At 46.0% G+C, this 10,911-nt stretch overlaps 1 protein-coding gene across 2 annotated transcripts in view; it reads right to left on the reverse strand.

Moving 5' to 3' along the window:
* The window catches only part of LOC6498327 (bone morphogenetic protein receptor type-1B), a 48,782-nt gene that overhangs the window by 31,644 nt on the left and 6,227 nt on the right, over window positions 1–10,911 (reverse strand). The window lies entirely within an intron of this gene.

Below are 10,911 nucleotides of genomic sequence, written 5' to 3' on the forward strand. Positions count from 1 at the left end.
CTCCAGTATTCTTCTTCAAGTACTCCTCCAAGAGTAACACCAATGACAGTAATTTCATCTTTAATTTGCTGAATCACACTGTACAATGATCTATCAGGGGCATTATGGCCAACCCCTCGGCTGGACCTCCAATGACCCCCAACAGTTGGACGGCATTTACGCCTCGAACATCCTTAGGCTCATTATGTTCGTCTCCGTTTGCGTCATTGGGCCTGCTATTTCAATCGGACCGGAAAGGCCGCACCACTAAGTATATATAATTTGAGCTCCCTTCGGCCCGGAGGAGCGGCCGGTTCCATGCGATTTACAATTGGCATTGGCAGCGAGGCGTCAAAAGGCTTATTAAAAGAAATTTGCAATTGCAACGGACACTGGACAAGGCAAAGTGGAGCCCCAAGAAGCCCATTTCAAATTGCATCCCAAGATGCACAGCTCGAGATTTTCCATTCCCGTTCCTTCCATTCGCCATCCACCATCCGACCGTCGAGCCATTTATGTTATTTCAGGCCTGACTGGGGACTGCGACTGCGACTGCGATTCCCTCCAACTTGGCTTTCTGCTTCTCTATAAGGTCCGATCGCACACAATCCCCCAATCACAATGGGGCAGGCACGAAACTCCACTTTTAGAAGGCACCTTATCTGTGCAACGGCATCATTATTTCACACCAGCCCGGCTGAAGGCACAAAGCAGCCAGCAGCCATCCCAGGCCCATACCCATGGCCCATGGAAATGGAAACGGACGAGATCGAGAAGGACAGCAGCAGCGGCAGGAGGCAGGAGGCAGGAGGCAGGAAGGCAGGCTGGCACACATGCAGACGCAGACGCAGGAGATCAGGAGACGTCTGTGGCAGCAGCAAAAGGGCAGACAAACGGCATAAATATTATGGCCAAAGCTGCGAACGAGCTGCAGGAGCTGCAAAGCATAAACCGGGCCTAGAGATGGCCAAGAGATGGGTTTAGTTATAGTACAAAGTTATACTTCCATCAGGATATAACATATATGTGTTTCAGAACACAAACTGCAACCTTTCCAGGAACCTCCTTACATGATTATGCTTTTAATTTCTTCTCAAACTGAGTCCTGCCATGAATAATTATTCAAAGGACCAGACCATCATCCAAAGTGCAAAGTACTGTACTCAGTTGTAGCACCTTCCGTTTTGGAATTCCTTGAAATTCGTGTCACGTAACCATCCATGATCCGCTGCCAAAAGATCTCATATCGAACACAGTACGTGGTCGGCAATGCCATGAAATGCTTAAACATAAATTCAACGAGACGAGGAAGTGCAGGAAGAGAGTAGGAGCCGGAGCAGGAGCAGGAGCATGAGGAGCAGGGGGCAGCAAAAGCCGGTCCTGCCACATCGCGATGTGCTCCGGCAGATTAGTCTGAGAGCCGTAGAACCGCTTCGTGTTTTTCCTTTTCTCGTTATGTCTTCGCGTCTGTGCCTGGCTTTTTCCGTGGCAGATGTGGATCTTGGCCCGAAGAGCGGCAGAAGAACGCAAGCTCGCATTTTTGCTAGCCAAGCCAGGCCAGGCCAGGCCAAGCCGAGGCTTAGGCTTAGCGAAATAGCTTTCTCCTACCAATGGTCAAGCTCGATTTTAACTGATGGCGAGATGCCAGGGCCGATGCCTGGTCCATTGGCATGGCATTGTTCCCCGACCTGCAATAAATTATCGATTAGAGTGGGCCGCCAGCTCGCCAGCTCGATATAGGCAGTGGAGCGGTTCATCGACCCGAGCTTATTACAAACCAAATTACATAAACGGCCCAAGTATTCGTTACGCTTTAATGGCTGCTGGCCGTAGGATGGAGGAAGGAAGAGCCCATTCGTGTTGCTAAAAGGTTCACGCCTACACTGACATTTTGTTCGGGGCTTCGTTTTTGTTCGAGGACCTGCAACTGTACGCCGAGGTGTGAAATTCGCAGCCTGGGCATATTCCCCAAAGGCCCCCAAAAAGATGCTCCTTGCCTCATACTCCGGCTCCTGCTCCTTGCTTGCTCCTTTGAATGCTACTTTTTTTCTTCCTGCCCCAAAGCCTTTAATTTAATGCCAAGGCAATTCGCCGGGCCGGCCGACGTGGCTGGAATTTTAAATGTATTTCTGCGTCCAGAAGAATCCGAAAACCGGCGAACGCAAAGTGTGATTAACGCGTACCTGCAACTCAGACGGGAATCGAGGCCGAGGGCCCAGCCTTTTTGACACAAAGCTTGGGTCTCTGGTCTCTGGATTCTGAAATTCTGGATTCCCGGCCCTGCGACGTTGACAAAAACCCGAGGGACCCATGGCGGCGGCGATCCTCATAAATGCGCGCAGAAGCTGCGCAAAAACCCGACGAGATCTCTCCCCCTCAGCTCCCATCTTCCCAAGTCCCCCGCTTCATCCTCCTGAGAGGTGGCCGTCCAGTCGCCGCCGTCTACCTGAATGGCAGTTTGTAACTTTTGTGTGGCTCGGGGCTTAAATGCCCCAACTCGTTATGCTCACCGGCAGAAGCAGAAGCCGCAGCAGAAGCCGCAGATAAGAATCCCCAACGGACTCCAGGAGCTGCACTTCAAAAGTAACTTGGTAACTTGGTTTGAAATTAAAATCATATTGTATTTCTTTCAGTGCCAGGAACCTTCCGCTGCATTTCGCTTTGCATGCCAGGCTTGGAGCTCCCATCCCCCACTCATATCCCTTCCGTCCGCCTCGGGTTCTCTTTTAATGAGAGTTGTCTGGGTCGATCGGTTGGGTTTTGGGTTTTGGACTGGGACTGGGACTGGAACTGGGACTGGGCTTGGTGGCTGTGCCAGGGTGACTGCATCATTTTAATAATATTGTTTACGTGACATTTGATTTATTATGAACTTTTTCTTTTGACAGATTATGTGGCGGCTTGACTCCATGCCAGTTGGCTACTGTTTCGCCTTGGCACGCACACAGCCGGAATCAGCGAGCCCTGGGATCGTTTGGGACCCGGGGATCGGGCTTAATGGATCCGCGAACCTGGAAACTGTGGCAGTGAAATCAGCAATAAGAAGCTGCAGCTGGGATGCCGGCGAATCAATTAGCCTGCCATATAACAGTAAGGCCGCACAATTACCCCAAATTACATGAAAGAGTCCTGCATTAAGGATCCCCAATTACCATGAATGGATGGGCGGAAGACAGACCAGATTATGGTGCTACGAAGAGAATAATTTAAATCAATTGTAATAGTAATTGGTACTTAAGGACTTCCAATCTAGAAAGTGAGGTATGATTAGAGTCTTAGACCCTCCATAAAATAATCTAATCAGTTTTAGGGCTCCTATCTCCTTCCGTCCTATTAACCCCTAAATCGTATGCAATCTATTTGAACTCACACCGAAATGGTACTACCATTTCCCTTTATTTCCAGCGATCATCGTCGGAATTGATTCCCATTAAAGCCCTCCCTTTTATGGGCCTCTATCCATCTTCCTGCTCTGGCTTTTAACGCCTTTTTTACGAGCCAGCCAGCGAAGGAGGAAAAAATTAATAGTTCTTGTCATTTGAAGCGACCAAAAATATAATTAAAACCGTCTCAAGTGCCAGAGCTCTCGATAAATCAGTTGGAGGCGACAACACCGCAGTCCACAATCGGCAAAACGCATGGGATCAAAAAAACAAAAACAGACAGAACGAGGAGGCCCAAGACAGCCATCGGCGGCCAAGAAGAAATGTTGGCCCAGAGCCAGTCAGGTTGGAGCCCCCACCTCAGATCACCTTTTCAAACCCAACTCGTTTGAATGCTGCGATCGGCAGAGAAATGTTTTCAAATTATAGGAAACCTTTGCGCGTTGCAGTCCCTGGTCCCTGGAGTTTCGCTTTTTAGGGTTTTTTTTTGGGTTCAGGTCCCAGATCCAGCATGGGTGTTATTCTGGTTCTCTGGGTCGATTTGGGTTCCCTTTTGGTAGCATGTAGGTCTGTTGCCTGGTCTTATTTTAACTTTTCGTTTTATGTTGTCGTTTGATTCGTTACGATTATTTACAGAGAACTCGACATTGTCGTTTTAATTAAGAACCAGTTTATTTTTACGTTTTATTTTGGTGGGCTTATATTTATTTTTATTTTTTTGCCCGGCCCAGCGACATTTACAAATTAAAATGGTGATAAGCAGAACTTTTTGGAGGGTCACCCAAAAAATATTTAATTATGCGACATGCCACAGTAAGTGTGATACACTGTAAAAGATTATTCAAACTATTATACCATTCCGTGTCACATTCAAACTTGAATACATATTTTTAAAACATGGCCTTTATGACACTGATCTCGTAAAATTTAATACTCATCACCCTTTGAGATCTCTGGTTTACAGACTCTATTTAAGAAGACATTTCTGTCAGTGCTGGTGCGGAAAGACTTTAATCTTTATGGGTTATGAATGCACTCGAGTGGTTAGGCTCAGTTTAAACAGCCATCGAGACCCGAGCCCCGAGCCCAGAGCCAGAGCGGCCAGAACGTCGTTATTTACGATGGCTGTCAATAATAATAGTCATAATAAACACAATCGGCTGTCCCTTATGGGTGGAAGGTGTTGCACTCATGCGGCGAGGGTGCTGCTCGTCCCGTTCGTTATAATATTGACCGATTCCGATAATGTCATAAATGTGACAGCGATAAAAATCAACTCAATTTAGTTGTAGGCTCGCTCTGGGCTATCTCCCTTCCTCTACAGCTCCATCGCTCCATTGCTCCATGGCTTCATTGGTGTTGCAGGTTGTTTTTTCGGGGCCCCAGCCCCGGCCCCGGACACAGAGCCAAGCAATTCAACTTCAAAGTTGTTTACACTTTACAGCGTTGGCAAATGTTTGATCGAATGTCTCAGTGCACATATTGACACACTGATTAGGGTTCGACGGAAACATTCCTCCAAGCAGGAAGCTTCCACGACTCAGGCTTATGAAACTGCCAGACGGACAGAGACTGCGTTTCAGCCATTCCCATTTCCACTTCCATTCCCGATTCCCGATTCCATTGGCACTGCCATTTCCCATTTCAATTTCAGTCAGCGAGGCTCATTTTATGCAAAATCCGACACGACTTTGCACTAAAAACCAAAAAAGACTCTTACTGACCAGGGTGGCCCGAAACCCATGATGTCTGTCTTAAAGCCACTGAGTTTAATGGAAGTAAGAGGTAAGCTTAAAATACATTTTGGTAATAAAGAGTCTTATTTAACTTGGTCGGTATAGGGTTTCCATATTGGAATATGGTAGACTGTTCTAAAAGTAATGGATCTCTAAATTTTAATATTACTATTCACAACAATTTAACAATGTCAGGTCTTACTTCCTTTTCAAGATCTTTACCTTAACCATTTTTATTAAACATGGTTCTCCTAGAGGACAAGGGTATGCCAAACTATTCAAAAGGCAAATCTATATATAGAAAACAAAATTCAGCCAAATCGGTAGATTTTAGAACACACATTTTAGACATTTTATTCTGCTTCCTGACTCTGAGAATCATAGATCGAAGGAGAAGAGTAGCGGGTATCGGATAGTCGAGAAACCCAACTATTCTCGTCCCTACTTCTTTATGTTTCCTTGGCGGGAGGACTCTCAATGGATATGCAGATATATGAGCATTGTCAGTCATCTGTGAGTTTTCCTCGGACCTCGCTGAAGCCCAAGTGAAGCCCAAGTAGAAGGTACAGCCTGGGGGCTAGCCGGCAAGATTTCTGGGCATAGATTGGCAACAAGAGGGGAAATAAATTGCTTTTCGCTTAGCTTATGCAAAAGCCGGGATTCGCTGTGAGGAGGAAAAGATGCAAGATGCCAGCATTCGAGGCTTCCAGCAAAGCGCGAAATTTTTCGTACGTGTGCGATGGTCCGGTCTGCGAAAAATGCAAGAGAACTGCGAGCCGCGAGAATCGCGGAATATTCTGCGGCGTTGTTATCGCCGCCTTTGCATCGCTGGCTGGAGGAGTCGAGGCCGGAGAATGCGACGCACAATTAATCATATCAGAATATATGGCTCCCTTTGGTGGCATAAATCTCGCTGGACTTAAAGCCGACTAAGCCGCATGGCCGAAAAGCCTCCGGAGCCGACAGAAAGGAAAACTGCGCATTTTAGCGCTTCACGGGCATGCGCAACAAATCGCTTGATTAGTTTCTGAAACCGAAAAGCCTGAAAAGCCCAGATTCGGTCATGCCCAATTCTGAGAGACAGGAAATAAGCCTGAGCCCTGAGCCTAATGGCATCCGAATGGCTCGGATCAACATTCCACTGGCCTGGACTGCCCTGGCCTGGCCTGGCCCAGCTTATTAAAGTTCGTAATGAGCGTTCCCAGCTGCATTTCTGCAGACCATTAGCCAATTAAACGAAATTAAAGTCATATCGGGCAATTGCCGGCGAGGCACAGCCTCCAGTTTGGACAGATGATGAGGTGTCGCCAGCGGGACGCGTAATTAACCCCATGGATACCCCATCTCCAGGCCCACATCTATGGCCAGGCCAGGGTCCACGTCTGAGCAACTGCAGGCTCTTCTAATTAAATTGTGCTCGCTACTTTTTAATTAAGGCGATGCAGAACGCACTCTGGCATGATTCCAACATTTATGAGACTCCGACTGGCGATAGGCGATAGAGGGCTTGATGTGAGGCCTGATGAATTCTAAAATCAAGTCCACAGATGCCTAATTAATTAAATGAATATTCCAAATACTAGGCTCTGCTACGCTACACTCTAGGAGAGTCTAAAGAGTCTACTTTACAATCCTTATTCAATGTTTAATAAAAAATAGTCTCCCTCATTGTTAGGCTTGGTCATGGGTTGGTTCCAATACCAATGTTGATTCACTGCATCCATAAGCAGGGACAATGTTATTGGCTTTGGGCAACCATCGTGGCCTGGCTGATCCAAAAGGAGACCGCAATTAAGTGCATATAAATTTAGTATTTTTATGATCGCTGGCCTTATAAAAAAGCTCACTCTATGGCGGCAGCTACAGTCACAGCTGCCCAAGGAGCGCCCAGCCCTGAACCATAGTTCCATAAAGTAGGGCGATTTATATCCACGTGTTCGAAATGAAAGAATATATGTATGTAAGCTCAACTCCCGCGGGTTAGACCTCAATGTTTCTACGGCTAATTAGCCGTGACATTGCATGGCCGGGGGCACTGGCTAATTCGAAAAGCATCGTTAACTCCCGGCACCTAGAAAAGCATATGAAAGCTTATAGATTAATATCCGAATATGATAATTAAGAGACAGAGAGAATATTTTACATACCAAACCGATTAATCATGGTACTATCAGTGCGATTAGAGGAACAATTTAGAAGCCACAATTTATGGCATTTATGGGCAATTTTGTTAACAATTTTTGCTGCGTGTAGAACCAGTTTCCAGAACCCCTCGAAGGGCTTATCTTAATTTTTGCATTTAATAACCGGCAGTGCGGCTAAAACGAGCCAGGAAACTGCCACCGGTCAGTCGGGGCGATCGCAACGGGCGGCCATTAAGCTTAATATGGCCAAGTAAATTCTTGGCCAACTAAGCCGAGGTGTGAAGAAAAGTGTCGACTTGTTAAGCCAGAGCGACCGCATCGGGCCCAGACAGATAGCCACCTTCGAGATGGGCCTTGGGACGGGATCGCCTGAGCTTCGGACATTTCTTGGAAACAACGCGCGCGTTTCGTGGAAGCAATAAATATAAGGAGGCAGGAGTCGGAGGTGTATTGTCCTCCATGGCCGGCATACGTAATAAATTTTATTTATTTTTCTGCAAAAGGATAAAAAGGGAGAAAAACAAAAAAAAAGAAGGGCCGTCGGCCGCAACACCACCAACCACCGCCACACAACAACACCGCCCTGTCGCACTCAATTAGCGAACGCGAGTCGCGCGCGTTTTTGGCGCGGTGGAATCGCTTTGAACTCCAACCGCTAGCAGCTTCCTTTATGCTTTACGATTTTCGTGCTGTTTTCTAGTTAAAGCAAATTAACTAGACTCGTCTAGGCATCCCCCTCCTCTAAGCAGCCCAGAGGTGCTATGCTCTCTTAGCCAGCTGTCAACACTCGGCATTGTCTTTGCGGCCAAAATCCGGACAAACAATGGGTGGAAAATAATATACAAGCTGCCTATAAAGTGCCTGCTTAAACTTTGATGAGCTTAGACCCATAAACATTATAATGGTAGCTGCTCTATAAAAAAAAATAACACTCAAATGAAATAAGCCAAAAATTAAATATCGTCCCGTGAAAGCAGAAACTCAATTTGGCGAATCCACCGAAGTCTGTGTACACTTTTATGGGCCAGAGCACCATTCGAAGCGGTTGTTAAAACCGAAATTTGTTTTTTAATTAGTTCAGGCAGCTAAAATTTAATTAAATTTAAATTCAAAGTAATACGCAAAGCGTTGTTCGGTCCATAAAATAAATGTAGCTTGAACTCATTTCGCAGAAAGTTTGATTCTGAATATTTTATTTGGTTCATAAACTTTTCGGTTAAAGTCTTATTTCTAACTGATATTTTATCTAACCAGGCAAAGTCGAAGCTTGGCAATTATTTTGTTCTAAATTTAACAGAAAGAGGCCCATATACTTATCAGTTCTTTAACAATTGGCAATAAATTGTTAAGAGCTTTTCGCGTTCCTGATAAGTTATAGGCTGGGGCGCCACAAAGCCAATAAACCACTGTTTCCACTTTTAATTTCACTTTAAATTTTGTGAAATCTCCAAAGTTAAGTAACCTAGTCTGAGAGTATTAGTTAATCGTAGCCAATACTTTTGATATTCATATTTAAATCGCTTGGAAATCGCATCAAAACCAAATGACCAATTGAAGTGCTGCCATTCCATTCCACTTCCATTTCGGATCGTCGCAAATGGCTTCCAATAAACTCGGTTGTTTATGGATCTAAGCGGCTTGGCTTGGCTTTCCTGCCAAGGCAGTAAAGGCCGACTTTGAGTTTGGTTTTGTGCCCCGGTTTTTTGAGCCCCAGCATCTCCCAGCAAACAGCTCCAAGTGGAGCTGCGTGACCAAGTCGGTCTCTGTTACTTTTTCAGCCATCGGCAGTCGGTCTAATCCATGGCAATTAATTACATCGTTACACGCGCTGCCGCCAAACAACTTAATACAACATAAATAATTGTCAAAATGCTCGACCACAGACGCGCGAATTAGTCTTCATTATGTCAATAAATCTTGGCCAATTGCCACACTATGGACATCCAAACGGGAGTCCATATATCTGTCCATGTACCTGTCCCACGCCAAAATAATAAACGTGATTCGCTTGGATCGTTCTCCGATTCTCCAAGTCTGTTATCAATAAACGTTGTTTCCTTTTGGCTGGGAAATGTCAATTGCCTTATTGATGGTTGAAGTGCCTCCTATATTGGGAGAGGATGGATGCCAAGTTGGTCTATACCGTGATTATGGTCATGACAAGTTAATGACGAACGCAACTGGGCCCTGGGAACCCGATCCGATCCGAACCGATTCGATCGTCTGGAAGCCACGCAAGTTGGCTGACGACCCGGGAGCGGGTGACCGAAAAACGAGACCCGGCGACGAATTTGCATAAAAATCAGCAGCGTTACCCTTCTCCCACTCTCGAGGTGACATTAACAAGCCACAAAAGGAAGCAGCAGCCACTGTGATACGACAAAATTTTAATTAAAAGTTTAGTGGAGCGAGAGACACACGCCAACGACATCGCCAAAGGAGGCCATCACCACACTTGGACAAAAAATCTACCCAAAAAATGTTTAATGTTTCTTGTTGTTAGAGGGAAGGTGGCAAGAAGTTTCTTCAAGTGCCTCTGTAGCAGGCACCAGCCACCAAGCAGCAACCGGAGATCTTTCTGGGGTTGCTGGCGACCGCAAAAGGTTGCTGGGGCAGAATGCCGTGCAACAAGTGTCAGGAGAGGCAGGCTAACATGGCTAACAAGCGTCGCCTGTTCTTGTTAACTTATTTTTTTCGTCGCCGCCGCCGCCATCGTCTGTCAGCAACACACGCAGCAATGCCCCACACACAACCCAAGGCATAAGCGACACTCTAAGGAGAGAGGTGTTAAAGTAAATATGCAAGCGCTTACAACAAATTTTACATGCCGCCGCAATAATTGAAAAATCGTGTTGCAACATGGGTTTGTGCTTAGGCCGAGTGGCCAGCCAGGAAGGTCAATACCTGAAACATGAATTTTTCTCTCAAAGAGATGCCAGAAAATGATGGAAAAGTAGTGTAGTGGGTTTTGTGGAATGTCCTTAGGATTCACCAGAAATAGAATGCAAAGTAAGCCCCCTATTAGGTGATAGTGTCCAGGCTCCTCTGGTAAAATGATCTTTGTTATTTTAGCGATTTCCCGTAGCGGATTGCAGTAGCTCTGCTTTGCCTCAAACCCAGTTGGGAGCTTTCCCCGGCTATACGCCCTAAAAGAATTGCAAACCGCACCGAGAATCACGTACATAAATAAATAAATAGCCAGTAATGTTTGTATATTCACACCGCAGCGGAAGCTGCAGTAGCAACATCAACATCAACATCAGCAAACATTCAACAGTGGCAGTGGCAACAGCAACATCAACAGCAATAGCAACAGTTGAAACAACAAACATTCGTGCCGCCAACCACAACTGTTGTTGTTCATTGTTGGTTTCTTGGTTTGGTTTCTGGTTGCTGCAATTGCCACTGATCGCGTCGATTCAATTAGTAATTCTAAAAAGCGGCAAGCGACGTCTTTTGCATTTTAATGAGTGTATGTGGTTGCTCCTGGGTCGATGATGTTGCCGCTGTTGCTGCTGCTGCTTTGGAGTTGCTGCCTGTTCCTGCTGCAATAACATTTGTTCATAACAACAAGACACAACCAGAGACAGGCCATCCTTTCCAGGGCAAGTTTTTCCAATTGCCGGCATTGGACTTTTCATGCCCAAATGCAGTTGTGATTGCTGATGT

Source organism: Drosophila ananassae, chromosome 3R (genome assembly GCF_017639315.1).
Source record: "Drosophila ananassae strain 14024-0371.13 chromosome 3R, ASM1763931v2, whole genome shotgun sequence".
Taxonomy (NCBI): Eukaryota; Metazoa; Arthropoda; class Insecta; order Diptera; family Drosophilidae; genus Drosophila; species Drosophila ananassae.